The sequence below is a fragment of the Bombina bombina genome, chromosome 3, assembly GCF_027579735.1.
Source record: "Bombina bombina isolate aBomBom1 chromosome 3, aBomBom1.pri, whole genome shotgun sequence".
NCBI classification, from domain to species: Eukaryota; Metazoa; Chordata; class Amphibia; order Anura; family Bombinatoridae; genus Bombina; species Bombina bombina.
In genome coordinates this window covers 464,562,616-464,575,115 of record NC_069501.1, presented here as the reverse complement: position 1 = coordinate 464,575,115, position 12,500 = coordinate 464,562,616, and the positions used below count along the sequence as shown (strand labels likewise).

The 12,500-nt window shown below is 39.5% G+C and overlaps 1 protein-coding gene across 10 annotated transcripts in view; it reads left to right on the top strand.

Moving 5' to 3' along the window:
• ATP2B4 (ATPase plasma membrane Ca2+ transporting 4) overlaps positions 1–12,500 on the top strand; it is a 279,350-nt gene that overhangs the window by 74,369 nt on the left and 192,481 nt on the right. The window contains exon 1 of one of the 10 annotated variants that reach the window (XM_053706719.1): positions 5,882–5,900. The exons of the other annotated variants lie outside the window; for them this stretch is intronic. The gene's annotated coding sequence lies outside the window, so the exon portion shown is untranslated. Of the gene's footprint in view, positions 1–5,881; positions 5,901–12,500 lie in introns of those variants that run through there. 10 annotated transcript variants of the gene reach the window in all.

The following is a 12,500-nucleotide window of genomic DNA, read 5'->3' as shown; positions in this document are numbered from 1 at the left end:
AATATGATAATTTATCCCCTCTTAGGGTTTAATTAACCACAGGCTTGGTGCCACTTTACTATTTAATGCCCACACATTCATGCCCACTGAGGGTCGTTAAAGGTGTTTTTTTAATAATTCACAAATTACATGTTATGTACCTGATTAGTTACATTATCTGTAAACTTACAAATCTGGCTTTTACAGATAAATGTTAGCAACTGTAGCAGCATTTTCAGTTAAAGGGACTGTCTACAACATAATTTGTTTTGTTTAAAAAGATACATAATCCCTATATTACCCATTCCCCAGTTTTGCATAACCAATACGGTTATATTAATACACTTTTTTTACTTCTGTGATTACCTTATATCTAAGCCTCTGCAGTTTCCCCCTTTATTTCAGTTATTTTGACAGACTTCATTTTAGCCAATCAGTGCTGACTCATAACTCCACGGGAGTGAACACAATGGTATCTATTTGGCACACATGAACTAACGCCCTCTAGTTGTGAAAAACTGTCAAAATGCCCTGAGATAAGAGGCGACCTTCAAAGGCTTAGGAATTAGTATATGAGCCTATCTAGGTTTAGCTTTCAGCAAAGAATACCAAGAGAATAAAGCAAAGTTGATGATAAAGTTTATTGGAAAGTTGATTAAAATTGCATGCCCTATCTGAATCATGAAAGTTTAATTTTGACTAGACTGTCCCTTTAAACTATTTAATAGCCCATCATGTTTTTGTGGATTACATTTTTTTTTTTTTTTTTTAAATACATGCTAAAATTAGCTTAGAATATCTTTATTTCAAACTATATTATAACCATTAATTGAGGGTGCACTAAAGGCTGGGGACCATTGGTGGCCTAGTGGGCGGAACTCCTAGGCTTCTGGGCGTATATATAGTCCGGTGATCACTGTGGTAAAGGTGCTTTCATTTCTGTACTGTACAGTGGGGCTCTCTTATCTATATTATAGCTCCCACAAGCCGGCATGGGCCCCTATTTCATATGTAGCTACCGATGATGACAATTTAGTAAGGTGATCACAGTAACAGCAGTGGTCACTTAGCCATTTTCAATATTATTTACTACAATCTAAGCAACAATTTATTTATTTTTTAGGGCTATCTCCCATGCCATGAATTATACATGAAATAATGGTATATTCTGAATCTGCTGAGCCTGCTGAAAACAAAACAATATATAATTTGTGCGGGTCACTCACTAAAATTTGACTTACAATAGGGTTTAAATATAGGTACCAAAAAAGCTCAAAATTGGCTCAGCACTGGAGTGAAAAAGGCTTACTAGTAAGTTATTTAAAGGGATATGAAACCCAATTTCTTTCTTTTATGATTCAGATAGAATGCGATTTTAAAACAACTGTTCTATTTACTTCTATTATCTAGTTTGTTTTGATCGCTTGGTTTCCTTTGTTGAAATGGATACCTAGGTAGGTGCAGAAGCTGCTGATTGGTGGCTGCACGTGTATGCCTTATGTTATTGGCTCACTCTATGCATTCAACTAGCTCCCAGTCGTGCATTGCTGCTGCTTCAACAAAGGTTAAGAGATTGAAGCAAATTAGATAAAATGTAAATTTGAATTTTTTTTTTAAAATTGCATGCTCTATCGGAATCATAAAATGTGTTTGGTGTATATACACACGTGTGATTAAGTACTGCATTGCAAAAGTTCTGTATCTAAAATAAATGTTCTAAAAGCATTGAAACAGTCATTTTAGTAGCAAAATGTGTACTGTTTCCAGTCGAGGGAAACGCCCTCTTGAGTGCTGCAGGCAATTAGGGGCACAGTTCTGAATTTCATAGAATGTTTCTTTAGGAGCAGTAGAAAAACTTAACATGTTTAGATTTTAATTACAGGAAGAACAGGCATTATTAACCTTTTAAAGCCGTTATGCCGTTCCATTCCGTCATAATTAGACTGGGCTTTAAAGCCGTTATGACGGAATGGAACGTCATAACTAACGGCTGTCCTGAAGCCTTCTGTGCTTCAGGGATTTAATCGCGGTCTGGAGGGCGTTCCTAGGATTGTAGGGACGCCCCCCAGATGCGATCCAATAATTGAAATCTCGCGATCGTATGCACGATCGCGTAGTTTCAATTTGTCTACATCGGAACAGTTGTTCCGATGTAGGCACTTTAACCCTGTCACGAAAGGGTTAAAGCATTATGTTTTTTTTCACTATTCATAATTAAACACATCATAGGGAGTTACATTTTTAGTTTTTATATCCCTCTAGCATACATTTCTTGCGTCTGTTAAAGGGATATGAGTCTCAAAACATTTCTTTAGTGATTCAGAATATACAAATTTATTCAAGTTTACAATTGAGTTCTATTATCAACTTTACTATGTTCCCATATATATTTTTTTTTTGTGAAGCACTACATAGCAGGAACCAGGAAATAGTGCTGACATTTAGTGCTCCACATGCACGCTCCTGAGCTAACCTCCTCCTTACTTTTCAAAAAAAATATACCAGGAGAACAAGAAAATTTGATAATAGAAGTAAATTAGAAAGTTGTTTAAATTGCATACTCTATCTAAACCATGAAAGAAAGTTTGTGTTTCGTGTCCCTTTAAACCTGTCAAGGGCGGAAGGAGTTAAAGATCAAAGCATATTAACATTTCCCAGTCTGTTTTTTTGTCGCACCCAATTCAATGAGCTTTCAGATATTGTGAGCCATGTAAAGTCCCCCCCCCCCCCCACTAGGCAACACTGAATCTAGCTCTCACACCCTCATACCAAAGTATTCTTACCACTCCTAATACACCTATAAATAACCAACAGGTACAGCCCAAGTCAATCACAGACAAGAAGGTTGCCGTCTGCTCCTGATTTTTGTTGCTGAGAATTGTAGGTTTTGAAAATTCTCTACACAATATTTATGTAAATGAAAATGTAGTGGCTGATAGATAAGTACAATACAGTCTCATGGAAGAGAATTCAAATATGAGCACAGCGTTTTATAAGGTTATTATTGTGACAGGAAAATGTCCACATTTTAGAGTTGATTTAAAGTATACATTTTAATGTATTTTATGGATAGTGTGACTTTTTTTAAAGAGATATGAAAAAGAAAGTGTTAACCTACTTGTTTTCTTGCTAAATGATCACTTAGAAATCCTCAGTGTAGCCACTGCCTGCTGCTAGATAAGAGAGCTACCTCTATATACTTGTAAAATGTTGAAAAATCAATAAAAAAAAATTCATTAAAAAAAACAAACTTAAGTTCTACTCTTGCATAATTTTTTAAGCAAAAGTTCTCAACTGAACATGGGCAATCAACTGATTGCAGCTGCTATTGGTGTCTCCTAGCAACACTGTAAAGGAAAAACAGCTCCCTTTTGTTCAGCTAAGCTAAGCAGTGTAACTAGCACTGCTGATTTGATCAGCAGTGGTTTCTTCTTGGTACCAGCAATGCACTTCTGTATTTCTACTCTGTATTTTAACCCCTTTGCGGGGGTTAAACATACATTAGGGCAGGGTTGATGGTCTTAAAATTGCATGCTCTAACAAGTTAGAGCATATAATTTTTTTCACTGTTATGGTCCTTTAAAGGACCAGTAAATATAATAGATTTTCATAATCAACAAATGTATGATAGAAAGACAATGCAATAGCACGTAGTCTGAACTTCAAATGAGTAGTAGAATTTTTTTCCTGACAAATGTCAGTTATGTCTATTTCCACTCCTGCTGTATCATGTGACAGCCATCAGCCAATCGCAAATGCATATACTTATAGCCTGTGAATCTTGCACATGCTCAGTAGGAGATGTTGACTCAAAAAGTCTAAATATAAAAAGACTGTGCTCATTCTGTTAAAGGGACACTGAACCCAAATGTTTTCTTGTGATTCAGATAGAGCATGCAGTTTTAAGCAAATTTCTAATTTACTCCTATTATCAAATTTTCTTCATTCTCTTTGTATCTTTATTTGAAAAGCAATAATGTAAGTTTAGATGCCGGCCTATTTTTGGTGAGCAACCTGGGTTGTTCTTGCTGATTGGTGAATTAATTTAACCGACCAATAAACAAGTGCTGTCTACTGTTCTGAATAAAAAAAATAGCTTAGATGCCTTCATTTTCAAATAAAGATAGCAAGAGAAAAGAGAAAAAATTGTAATAGGAGTAAATTAGAAAGTTGCTTACAATTGCATGTTCTATCTGAATAAAGGAAGAGAAAATTTGGGTTCAGTGTCCCTTTAATGAAAGTAAATGGGGAAATTGTTTAAAATTGCCTGCTCTGTCTGAATCATGATAGTTTAATATTGACTTGAGTGTCCCTTTTAATTAGAACCCCTGCTGATTACTTTTTTATTACAACAATTAAACACTGTTTTATATCCCTTTAAAGGGACAGTCTACACCAAAATTTTTATTGTTTTAAAAGATAGATAATCCCTTTATTACCCATTTCCCAGTTTTGCATAACCAACACAGTTATATTACTATACTTTTAGCCTCTGTGATTATCTTGTATCTAAGCCTCTGCAAACTGCCCCTTTTTTCAGTTCTTTTGACAGACTTGCAGTCTAGCCAATCAGTGCCTGCTCCCAGATAACTTCTCGTGCACGAGCACAGTGTTATCTATATGAAATACGTGAACTAACACCCTCTAGTGGTGAAAAACTGTTAAAATGCACTCTGAAAGAGGTGGGCTTCAAGGTCTAAGAAATTAGCATATGAACCTCCTAGGTTAAGCTTTCAACTAAGAATACCAAGAGAACAAAGCAAAATTGGTGGTAAAAGTAAATTGGAAAATTGTTTAAAATTACATGCTCTATCTGAATCATGAAAGTTTATTTTGGCATAGACTGTCCCTTTAAGTAAACTTAGATTTAACCTGGTTGCGCTGCAAAAAACAAATCTGCCAGCTGATGCAGTATTGTATTCAGTTAAAGGGACATAATACTCATATGCTAAATCACTTGAAACTGATGCAGTATAACTGTAAAAAGCTGACGGGAAAATATCACCTGAGCATCTCTATGTAAAAAAGGAAGATATTTTACCTCACAATTTCCTCAGCTCAGCAGAGTAAGTTCTGTGTAAAAAGTTATACTCAGCTGCTCCCAGCTGCAGGTAAACAAATTTTAAAAAATGAAGAAATGAACAGCAGCCAATCAGCATCAGCAGTGCTGAGGTCATGAACTCTTACTGTGATCTCATGAGATTTGACTTAACTCTCATGAGATTTCATAGTAAGCTTCCTTTACCTGATTGGGGAAATAATATGAGAGTGCACAATGCTAGTCCCTTCAGATGTCCCAGGACAAACACACTAAAATGCTGCTTAGAAATCCTTTACAATGGGAGGTGGCTACTGAGGAACTTTTGAGGTAAAATATCTTTCTTTTTTACATAGAGATGTTCAGGTGATATTTTCTAATCAGCTTTTTACAGCAATGCTGCATCAGTTTCAAGTGTTTAAACATTTGGGTATTATGGCCCTTTAAGTGGGAGCATCTTTAGTCTCCTGTGGTATGACTTAAGCTAAGTAGAGGGATAATGTTCCCAAGGACATGTTTGTGCTGCAGTGAAACATGAAATATTGTTTTAGGGTTCTAAAAAAATAAACCGTTTGTCTGAAATATGCTTTGTTCAAGAGAATATAAAAAAAAATCCATCTTACTCTTGCCTTTTAAAAAAGTGCATCAGTACTGCTCTGGCATTTTTTTTTTTTTTTTATAGCAATTTTCTTTTTTAATCTGAATCTGCAGAGAAAACAAGTTGGGAGAGGTTTGCCAAAAGCGAAGAGCATTTCTATTGATTGTGTATTATTTTTAACATTTGTGTTTTTCAGGAAGACCCCTTGTGGTCCAGCTTTTTCAGAACAGTTTTGAGTTCATGACTTAAATGTCTGTTGGCTTCAGTCAAAGCTGGAAGACTCGGGTAGAGTTGATTCCCTTGTTTTTCTAACTATGTGTCATGAGATCATTTAGGAAAATACAACTAAATAGATTTTAGGCTTGTAACATTCGTGATTTCTCATAGCACTAAAGTATGCAGGCAAATGGGCCACACAGTCTGTTTCTTTTGTTAAGGGACACTGAACCCAAATTTTTTCTTTCATGATTCAGATAGAGCATGCAATTTTAAACAACTTTCTAATTTACTCCTAGTATCAATTTTTCTTCGTTCTCTTGCTTTCTTTATTTGAAAAAGAAGGCATCTAAGATATTTTTTTTGGTTCAGGACCATGGAAAGCACTTGTTTATTGGTAGGTGAATTTACCCACCAATCGGCAAGAACAACAGTGTGTTCACCACAAATGGGCCGGCATCTAAACTTACATTCTTGCATTTCAAATAAAGATACCAAGAGAACGAAAAGAATTTGATAATAGGAGTAAATTAGAAAGTTGCTTAAAATTGCGTGCTCTATCTGAATCACGATAGAAAAAAATTGGGTTCAGTGTCCCTTTAGTTCACTTGGGCAAATTCCCTTACTTCACTCTGTGTTTAATGGCTATAAATGGGTTAATAAGTTTACAAATTTGCACTCCTGGAAAGCCCCAATTTTCACCTGATGAGGATACAGTCAGTGATTTGAGCTTACACATATATGCCTGTTCCTGATAGGCCCATCAGCTCCATCCTCATTTTGAGTGTCCCAGGAGCACAACTGTTTATTTCAAGGGACATAAAACACATTTGTAATATGCAATGTTTAATTACACATAGTACAACTTTGCAATATACTTTATTTCTCCAACATAGGTGTGTCCGGTCCACGGCGTCATCCTTACTTGTGGGATATTCTCTTCCCCAACAGGAAATGGCAAAGAGCCCAGCAAAGCTGGTCACATGATCCCTCCTAGGCTCCGCCTTCCCCAGTCATTCTCTTTGCCGTTGCACAGGCAACATCTCCACGGAGATGGTTAAAAGTTTTTTGGTGTTTAAATGTAGTTTTATCCTTCAATCAAGAGTTTGTTATTTTAAAATAGTGCTGGTATGTACTATTTACTCTGAAACAGAAAAGAGATGAAGATTTCTGTTTGTAAGAGGAAGATGATTTTAGCAACCGTTACTAAAATCGATGGCTGTTTCCACACAGGACTGTTGAGATGGAGTAACTTCAGTTGGGGGAAACAGTGTGCAGACTTTGCTGCTTGAAGTATGACACATTTCTAACAAGACTTGGTAATGCTGGAAGCTGTCATTTTCCCTATGGGATCCGGTAAGCCATTTTATTATTAAGAATAAAGGGCTTCACAAGGGCTTTAAAGACTGGTAGACATTTTTCTGGGCTAAAACGATTACTTCATAAGCATTTTTAATAGTTTATAGCTTTGAGGAGTTATTTTAATCTTGGGAATTATGTTAAAAAAACGGCAGGCACTGTATTGGACACCTTTTTCACTGGGGGCCTTTCCTAATCATAGGCAGAGCCTCATTTTCGCGCCACTAATGCGCAGTTGTTTTTGGGAAGCAAGGCATGCAGATGCATGTGTGAGGAGCTCAGATACACAGAAAAAGCTTACTGAAGGCGTCATTTGGTATCGTATTCCCCTCTGGGCTTGGTTGGGTCTCAGCAAAGCAGATACCAGGGACTGTATAGGGGTTAAATATAAAAACGGCTCCGGTTCCGTTATTTTAAGAGTTAAAGCTTTCTAATTTGGTGTGCAATACTTTTAAGGCTTTAAGACACTGTGGTTAAATTTTGGTGAATTTTGAACAATTCCTTCATACTTTTTCACATATTCAGTAATAAAGTGTGTTCAGTTTAAAATTTAAAGTGACAGTAACGGTTTTATTTTAAAACGTTTTTTGTACTTTATCAAGTTTATGCCTGTTTAACATGTCTGAACTATCAGATAGACTATGTTCTGTATGTGAGGAAGCCAAGGTTCCTTCTCATTTAAATAGATGTGATGTATGTGACAAACAATTTAGAGAAAATGATGCCCAAGATGATTCCTCAAGTGAGGGGAGTAAGCATGGTACTGCATCATCCCCTCCTGTGTCTACGCCAGTCTTGCCCACACAGGAGGCCCCTAGTACATCTAGTGCGCCAATACTTCTTACTATGCAACAATTAACGGCTGTAATGGATAATTCTATTAAAAACATTTTAGCCAAAATGCCCACTTATCAGCGAAAGCGCGACTGCTCTGTTTTAGATACTGAAGAGCATGAGGACGCTGATGATAATGGTTCTGACATGCCCTTACACCAGTCTGAAGGGGCCAGGGAGGTTTTGTCTGAGGGAGAAATTTCAGATTCAGGAAAAATTTCTCAACAAGCTAAACCTGATGTTATTACATTCAAATTTAAATTGGAACATCTCCGCGCTCTGCTTAAGGAGGTGTTATCTACTCTGGATGATTGTGACAATTTGGTCATTCCAGAGAAATTATGTAAGATGGACAAGTTCCTAGAGGTCCCGGTGCCCCCCGAAGCTTTTCCTATACCCAAGCGGGTGGCGGACATTGTAAACAAAGAATGGGAAAGGCCCGGCATACCTTTTGTCCCTCCCCCTATATTTAAGAAATTGTTTCCTATGGTCGACCCCAGAAAGGACTTATGGCAGACAGTCCCCAAGGTCGAGGGGGCGGTTTCTACTCTAAACAAACGCACTACTATCCCTATAGAAGATAGTTGTGCTTTCAAAGATCCTATGGATAAAAAAATTAGAGGGTTTGCTTAACAAGATGTTTGTTCAGCAAGGTTACCTTCTACAACCAATTTCATGCATTGTTCCTGTCACTACAGCAGCGTGTTTCTGGTTCGATGAACTAGAAAAGTCGCTCGATAAAGAATCTTCTTATGAGGAGGTTATGGACAGAGTTCACGCTCTTAAATTGGCTAACTCTTTTACTTTAGACGCCACTTTGCAATTAGCTAGATTAGCGGCGAAAAATTCAGGGTTTGCTATTGTGGCGCGCAGAGCGCTTTGGCTTAAGTCTTGGTCAGCGGATGCGTCCTCCAAGAACAAATTGCTTAACATACCTTTCAAGGGGAAAACGCTGTTTGGCCCTGACTTGAAAGAGATTATTTCAGATATCACTGGGGGAAAGGGCCGCGCCCTGCCTCAGGATAGGTCTTTTAAGGCTAAAAATAAACCAAATTTTCGTCCCTTTCGCAGAAACGGACCAGCCTCAAGTTCTACATCCTCTAAGCAAGAGGGTAATACTTCTCAAACCAAGCCAGCCTGGAGGCCAATGCAAGGCTGGAACAAAGGTAAGCAGGCCAAGAAACCTGCCACTGCTACCAAGACAGCATGAGATGTTGGCCCCCGATCCGGGACCGGATCTGGTGGGGGGCAGACTTTCTCTCTTCGCTCAGGCTTGGGCAAGAGATGTTCTGGATCCTTGGGCGCTAGAAATAGTCTCCCAAGGTTATCTTCTGGAATTCAAGGAGCTACCCCCAAGGGGAAGGTTCCACAGGTCTCAATTGTCTTCAGACCACATAAAAAGACAGGCATTCTTACATTGTGTAGAAGACCTGTTAAAAATGGGAGTGATTCATCCTGTTCCATTAGGAGAACAAGGGATGGGATTCTACTCCAATCTGTTCATAGTTCCCAAAAAAGAGGGAACATTCAGACCAATCTTAGATCTCAAGATCCTAAACAAATTTCTCAGGGTTCCATCGTTCAAAATGGAAACCATTCGGACAATTCTTCCTACCATCCAGGAAGGTCAATTCATGACCACGGTGGATTTAAAGGATGCGTATCTACATATTCCTATCCACAAGGAACATCATCGGTTCCTAAGGTTCGCCTTTCTGGACAAACATTACCAGTTTGTGGCACTTCCATTCGGATTAGCCACTGCTCCAAGAATTTTCACAAAGGTACTAGGGTCCCTTCTAGCGGTGCTAAGACCAAGGGGCATTGCAGTAGTACCTTACTTGGACGACATACTGATTCAAGCGTCGTCTCTGCCACAAGCAAAGGCTCATACGGACATTGTCCTAGCCTTTCTCAGATCTCACGGGTGGAAAGTGAACGTAGAAAAAAGTTCTCTATCTCCGTCAACAAGAGTTCCCTTCTTGGGAACAATAATAGACTCCTTAGAAATGAAGATTTTTCTGACAGAGGCCAGAAAATCAAAACTTCTAAGCTCTTGTCAAGTACTTCATTCTGTTCTTCTTCCTTCCATAGCGCAGTGCATGGAAGTAATAGGTTTGATGGTCGCGGCAATGGACATAGTTCCTTTTGCGCGAATTCATCTAAGACCATTACAACTGTGCATGCTCAGTCAGTGGAATGGGGATTATACAGACTTGTCTCCGACGATACAAGTAGATCAGAGGACCAGAGATTCACTCCGTTGGTGGCTGACCCTGGACAACCTGTCACAAGGGATGAGCTTCCGCAGACCAGAGTGGGTCATTGTCACGACCGACGCCAGTCTGGTGGGCTGGGGCGCGGTCTGGGAACCCCTGAAAGCTCAGGGTCTTTGGTCTCGGGAAGAATCTCTTCTCCCGATAAACATTCTGGAACTGAGAGCGATATTCAATGCTCTCAAGGCTTGGCCTCAACTAGCAAAGGCCAAATTCATAAGGTTTCAATCAGACAACATGACGACTGTTGCGTATATCAACCATCAGGGGGGAACAAGGAGTTCCCTGGCGATGGAAGAAGTGACCAAAATAATTCAATGGGCGGAGAAACACTCCTGCCACTTGTCTGCAATCCACATCCCAGGAGTGGAAAATTGGGAAGCGGATTTTCTGAGTCGTCAGACATTTCATCCGGGGGAGTGGGAACTCCATCCGGAAATCTTTGCCCAAATAATTCAATTGTGGGGCATTCCAGACATGGATCTGATGGCGTCTCGTCAGAACTTCAAGGTTCCTTGCTACGGGTCCAGATCCAGGGATCCCAAGGCGACTCTAGTGGATGCACTAGTAGCACCTTGGACCTTCAACCTAGCTTATGTGTTCCCACCGTTTCCTCTCATTCCCAGGCTGGTAGCCAGGATCAAACAGGAGAGGGTATCGGTGATCTTGATAGCTCCTGCGTGGCCACGCAGGACTTGGTATGCAGACCTGGTGAATATGTCATCGGCTCCACCATGGAAGCTACCTTTGAGACAGGACCTTCTTGTTCAAGGTCCGTTCGAACATCCGAATCTGGCCTCACTCCAACTGACTGCTTGGAGATTGAACGCTTGATTTTATCAAAGCGAGGGTTCTCAGATTCTGTCATTGATACTCTTGTTCAGGCTAGAAAGCCTGTAACTAGAAAAATCTACCATAAAATATGGAAAAAATATATCTGTTGGTGTGAATCTAAAGGATTCCCATGGAACAAGATAAAAATTCCTAAGATTCTATCCTTTCTTCAAGAGGGTTTGGAGAAAGGATTATCTGCAAGTTCTTTGAAGGGACAGATTTCTGCTTTATCTGTTTTACTTCACAAAAAGCTGGCGGCTGTGCCAGATGTTCAAGCTTTTGTTCAGGCTCTGGTTAGAATCAAGCCTGTTTACAAACCTTTGACTCCTCCTTGGAGTCTCAATTTAGTTCTTTCAGTTCTTCAGGGGGTTCCGTTTGAACCCCTACATTCCGTTGATATCAAGTTATTATCTTGGAAAGTTTTATTTTTGGTTGCAATTTCTTCTGCAAGAAGAGTTTCAGAGTTATCTGCTCTGCAGTGTTCTCCTCCTTATCTGGTGTTCCATGCAGATAAGGTGGTTTTGCGTACTAAACCTGGTTTTCTTCTGAAAGTTGTTTCTAACAAAAATATTAACCAGGAGATAGTCGTGCCTTCTTTGTGTCCGAATCCAGTTTCAAAGAAGGAACGTTTGTTGCACAATTTGGATGTAGTTCGTGCTCTAAAATTCTATTTAGAGGCTACAAAGGATTTCAGACAAACATCTTCCTTGTTTGTTATTTATTCTGGTAAAAGGAGAGGTCAAAAAGCAACTTCTACCTCTCTCTCTTTTTGGCTTAAAAGCATCATCCGATTGGCTTATGAGACTGCCGGACGGCAGCCTCCTGAAAGAATCACAGCTCACTCCACTAGGGCCGTGGCTTCCACATGGGCCTTCAAGAACGAGGCTTCTGTTGATCAGATATGTAAGGCAGCGACTTGGTCTTCACTGCACACTTTTACCAAATTTTACAAATTTGATACTTTTGCTTCTTCTGAGGCTATTTTTGGGAGAAAGGTTTTGCAAGCCGTGGTGCCTTCCATCTAGGTGACCTGATTTGCTCCCTCCCATCATCCGTGTCCTAAAGCTTTGGTATTGGTTCCCACAAGTAAGGATGACGCCGTGGACCGGACACACCTATGTTGGAGAAAACAGAATTTATGCTTACCTGATAAATTACTTTCTCCAACGGTGTGTCCGGTCCACGGCCCGCCCTGGTTTTTTAATCAGGTCTGATGAATTATTTTCTCTAACTACAGTCACCACGGTATCATATGATTTCTCCTATGCATATTCCTCCTTTACGTCGGTCGAATGACTGGGGAAGGCGGAGCCTAGGAGGGATCATGTGACCAGCTTTGCTGGGCTCTTTGCCATTTCCTGTTGGG